Here is a 6000-nt window from a genome sequence, read left to right as displayed (position 1 = left end):
TATATAAAGCTGATATAACGCAAAGATTCTTCCAGGATCTTTAAAAGATGTATGATTTACATATGCATTAAGTGCTATTATAGAGCCATTATAAGGCCACATAATGCTAACTTAATGTAATGCGGTATGGTACGGTTGCGGTACGTTCTGTAGCTCAAGGTATGTTTGTGGACGACACTCTCACATGCTTTGAGTCAGCGTGCACAGATTTATATTGCATAGAAATATAATAGAAAATAATCAGCAATAATCGTTAAGGATGGATAGAGAATGCGCAAAATTCGCAAACGAAAAAGCATTTTTTTTCCACACCGTATGTCGGATCTTCATAAAAATCAATCAGCCTATGTAGAATGTTGTTACAGTACTGCTGTTTGATTTTTATGAAGATCTGACATACGGCGTGGAAAAAAACTGCTTTTTCGTTTGCGAATTTTGCGCATTCTCTGTCCAACCTTAAAGGTAACACATAGTAAATGTTTGACGTTTTCGGATTCTTTTTCGTATGCAAAATTAGCACACTGCTGCGGAAAATATTTCTATATCTTATACAATACCCCTCTCAATTCAGCTGGATCCTAAAGGTTAGCATCAAATTAAGCGTCCGCAGAGCGTGAGGGGTTAAATTCTTCTACAACGAAAGAAAAAAAAATTAATTGAACTCTCGCTCCTTGCAACTTTCAAACCTCAGCTGTGTACAACCGGGGATTACGGTGAAACTGAATGACAAGCAGGAAGGGTGTCCCTGTGGTGATATTTGATGTTGATTTTGCTGAACTGCATAAATTCGATCTCGGCGTTCGGTTCAAAGCCAACCTCTGAGTGAATGAGCGAAAGCAGGACGACGGCGGCGCGGCGTAGAAGAATCGAAAGAAACGGTTCACGGAAGCAGAAGAAGTTGATTAATAGGATTTGGTCCGATTTGGAGTTTTACTTCTCGCTTGCCAGCCAGTTCGATTCCATCCGCTTAATCGACATAATTTGCATACGGTTCCGTTTCTTCGGGCGAGTTAATGCCGCGATGGTGACACACGCAAAAGACGGGGTCCCCCTTGATTAGAGGAAAGCAAAAAATAAAGGATTCTTTTCTTGGGCATGAGAAAGTAAAACTTATGGTTGCGTACTTTGTCCTCCTAGGGGTTTCTCACATAAATTAGAGAGAAAATTACTTTACGCTTGACGATCCTGCTGGCCCGCCATGTCACAGAACCAGTGCGGCAAAGATGCTTGCTAATGCCTAAACTCATTAGCATAGAAGCAACTGGTGCAAATGAAAGCGAAGGGAAAACGGTCGTAGGATCTTAATTGGAAATTAGGAAAACGTTATTCCTGATTATTTGACGTTGAGCTGAATTGATGGATCTGCGTTGATGGAGTTTGCTTCAAAGTAAAATCAGTCATGCGCTACTGTCACGAATAAATACTACGAGAGGCTCAAAGGGTCAAACACAATTCTCCGTCACGAACGTAGCGCCCAGGCGTGTCTTAAGAGGGGCGTCTGGTGTAGAGTGCTCGAATCGAAAATAATTTTGTTATACAATTTGGAAAGCAAGACAACAGCAGATCTTTTGTGTAATGTGAAGATTTATTTATACGTTCATTATATCGTCGCTGTTGTGCTATCTTATGACAAACGCCATTTTGGGGTGAACTGAGTTAGATATGCCATGTTACTAAGTTTTAAAATCTCCATAAAGTCGCGTTTTCAGAATTTTGAAATTCTGCTGGGTTACTGAGATATAGCGAAACACGATTATGACAAGCGCCAATTTCTCGAGTGATCGAGTTGTGCTATCTTATGACAAAGAAAAAAGAGACAACATTCTAGGTTTGTTGGCTTGCTATAAGCCGAAAAGCTTATAGCAAGCCAACAGATGTCTCTGATGACATAGGTAATTCCTATGCAGATCAACCATAACCATTAGCTAGGTTCTTGTCTCGGGAGCAAAACTTTTCCTACCATAGTTTTTTTTCTGGGAATGGTTGGCTTTTATATTCATGATTATTGAACAAATTTCCTTTTGAGATTTCCAATTGTTTTGGAAAGTATACCGAAATGTAGTGATGGATTATGCAAGAAGAACATTTGTTTCGTCTAGTCACCTGCCTACAATAACATTGTTTGATATACATTGTCTCTAAATTGTCAATGAAACCAATTTTTGTTCATTGTTTTTCCTGAATAAAGGAGGAAAATTGGAAAAACTTTGTGTTCTAATACCATCATTTTGTAACCTGATATTGCTGCCATCGCATGGAAAAGTATGATATTGGACATAGTGATCTATAACGCATAATTTTACGAATCAGTTATAATTAATTTTTTATATGAAATCTTCTGTACACATTTGTGACACGTCATACATATTTTATCATCAAAACACACTTATGACACGTATGTGAGCGACTTTGGTTTACATTTTAAGCAAAAACTGTAAATATAGTCAACCGATCTTCGCACAAATCGAGAGTTTACTTCAGAAAAGATAGAAGCATCGAAAGCCTTCTCCGAAAAGCTTCTAACATTTATAAATTTTAAGATATTCAATCTCAAACTTTAAAAATCGTTTTTCTCGAAAAGTGCTAAATGGCGCTTGTCATAAGATAGCACAACAGCGACGATATACGAAAAATGAAGTGTTGTGTACAAGACATGACCCCAGTTACTTTGAAAATGCAGCATTTTCTAACCAAAACATGACTCGTATTATTTACTACAATTCTTCTGGGCATACTATTGAGCTAAATCTAACGGTTATTTCACAAAAATGTTCAGTTCGTGGGAATCGAGTACTGATACTCAACCATGCACTGCTAGGCCCCATGGAAAACTGACTCAGACATCACTTCGTTAAAAGTTTAATAACTTCTTTTAACAAAGCCGGATTGACTAGCAGTCTTCGACAAAGTTGTAGACAATTAAATTATGTTTCTTATTTTCGCCTACAGTGATAATGCGATGCATACAGTGCCAGCTAGCGGCACAAAAGGCGAGTTAGTGTGTTTTCTTCATGTAAAAATCCCATACAAACTTCAGGCACTAGACTTGTCCGATTTGCTTCAAATTTGGAACAAGTACAACTGGTGGGACTAGTAATCGAATCAGGGGTAGGCCGATTGAGTTTTCAAAAATTCATAATTTTTCTGGGCAGTCTAATAACCAGCCATGGAATCGTAGTTTGGATAAATGAGAAAGGCACAATTGCATCACTAGGTGGATTAAAACGGGTTTTTATTACATACATCGATAAAGCGGATTTTCGAGATTGAAACAATGTTTTTCTTCCAACTCAGAAAACGTGAAAATATTATTAAAATTTAAAATAAAGAAATATGTTGACAGTCTGGATTTGACACTATCAGAAGCATTTGACATATCGAATTTTACGACAAATGATGCCCTGTCAGAAAAAATTAATACATGCTTTCCCGGTTTTCCCGCAGGGTTATTTTTATTTGACATAAACACCATCCAATGCATATAGTTTTTTTCATTTTGGGTATTGTCTTGGTAGGCCAGATGTAAACAACCGCCATTTTCCTATGGATAGTTGGCAAGTTTACATAAGATTTATTTTAAAAAAACAAAAAAAAATCGTTTTTTACGTATTACAACGAAGTTATTTTTGAAATAATGTTATATTATGTATATTGGACCTAAAATTTATCGAATGGACCGGAAAACTATATATAGCTTAATGACCCAAATGAAACAAGGAGAAACTCTATTAGGCTTATTATAAGGAAGACAAAAGATAGGAATTGAGGAAGACAAGAGAAATTGATTTCAACATCAGAGTAGAAGAGACGGTATCTAGGGGCAGATCACTCCAGGAATGTATACCAAATTTGCATCGACTTAGAAAAAATCCATTTAATTTCCATTTTTGCATCAACTTTGCACTCCCCCGCAGAAAAGATTACTTAACAATCGTCCTACGTTGATCCACTTTGTTCGATGTTTTGTTGAATGTAGGGCTGTTTTTGTAGGGTTTTGACGCCTTACACGCAACGCAAAATACATTACGAATTTCTATTTTGATGGAAAGAAATGCATTTAATTTCGCTGATTTTTAAAAATGCATCACAAGTGATCTACCGCTAGGACCGTATCAGGAAAAGTGAAGAGAGGCCGGTCATCAATGTTCAGGCCCGATGAGAGGGGGGGTCAGCCGGGGCAATCGCCCCGGGGCCCGGATCGTATTTAGGAGCCCGCGGTTTTACCCGGAAGATGGGCGAAAATGTATTCACAAAAGAGCAATAAAAATGGTGATTTCTTTGTAATTATTCATTTTATTAAATAGTCATATAATGAAAGCGGAAAAAATCGAAAGACATTTTAATTTAATAACTTGAGAATTCGAACTCCTGTTGTGGATACCAGAACTTTATTTGATATTTGACTTTTTTTAAAAAAACAAACTTTCGTAAGGGAGTTGTCTACTTTATGTACTAGATCAAAAAAGCCGAGTTTTATTGTTTGATTTAACGGAATACGCGCCGAACAGGAATGCAAGCGCACGGACGTATCCGTCCTCTTCTGCGTTCAATTCTTTGTTGGTGGTACCGGTTGTTGATTTGGAGATACTGAGAACGATTTTTATTGAATGAATTTTTGTTCCTGTAAGACCCGTAAATCTTGGTTTTGAAGCTTTTTGTGGGTTGCCACAAGGAAAGTATCTATTGTTTACGGTTATAGTGGGCAGACTTTTCTAAGCTACTTCTGTGCAATGTTTTCCGTGGTGCAGTGTCTTTTTGCAGAATTTGCCCTGCGTTCATAACCAATGTTGTCTGATGAGAGGTTACATTTTCGGTTGATTTGCATAGAATAGTTATTCCTCGTATCTTGACATATTTTTTTTATCACCATGTCAGAAGTGAGCGTATATATATATATATATATATATATATATATATATATATATATATATATATATATATATATATATATATATATATATATATATATATATATATATATATATATATATATATATATATCCGGGGATGCTGTAGTTATCGTTGGCTGGCGCTTCGCGGAACGAATGAACGAATGGTATTAGCTCCTGCCAGATTGAGCACCTTCTGCACTTTAAGCAAATTGTTTAATTTCTCGAATAGCTGGTCTTACACAACTTGTCTAGAAACCAATAGCAGTACAACTCGGCTACAGTGTGGCTAGTTTTTGACGTGTATCTATAGCGGAACGATTTTTAGCTTTGACTCTGAGTGAGATGAGAAGGTAGACTGACCTTAATTAACCGGTAATTGAAATGAATATTTTTTGTATATTTGTGTTGTTATAGCACTTTAAAGTATTTTTTAAAATGCATTGCGTTAAGATAGAACAATAATTTTGGGCCTTGCTAAGATGTTTATGATATCTATAAGAACCCAATTGTTATGTGCGAAATAAAAAAATCAAATCAGTTCAATTCAGCCACCAACACCAGCAGTCGGTTGACCGATGTACTCGCATTTGTTTTATTTGTGTCTGATTCTTTATTACTGCGTTCTGTATCTTTATTTTGGTCAGTTACTACATATTCCAACAGCGTATCAAAACCGGCTCTTACACTAACACATCCATTGCTTTCCAAAAAAATAAAATGAAAGTTCTGATTAGAAAATTTTCTCGACAAACTTATATAAATATAAAATCTTTTCGATTTTATATTTTAAAACGAGAATGACGAGCTATATCTTCTACCTTCTCATCTTGCTTACATCAAAAGCTAAAAACTGATGCACCGCTACCAGTAGATAAATCTACCCGTGTATCGCTTTGTCTAAACCGCAGAAGCAAAATATCGTGCTCCAACCTATTTTGTTGAAAATGAACAATAATGAGTGTCGATCAAAGTAGAAAGTGTGTCAAATTCTATTCCTGTTTACTTTTCGAGAGATGTCTTTAAAATTCACGTGTTGGAGAAGTGGAAAAAATATCAAGTTTACAAATGTAGCTAAAGATGATCAATATCTACACCCTACAATTTCACC

Source organism: Topomyia yanbarensis, chromosome 3 (assembly GCF_030247195.1).
Source record: "Topomyia yanbarensis strain Yona2022 chromosome 3, ASM3024719v1, whole genome shotgun sequence".
Taxonomy (NCBI): Eukaryota; Metazoa; Arthropoda; class Insecta; order Diptera; family Culicidae; genus Topomyia; species Topomyia yanbarensis.
Note: the sequence above shows the minus strand (reverse complement) of the source record.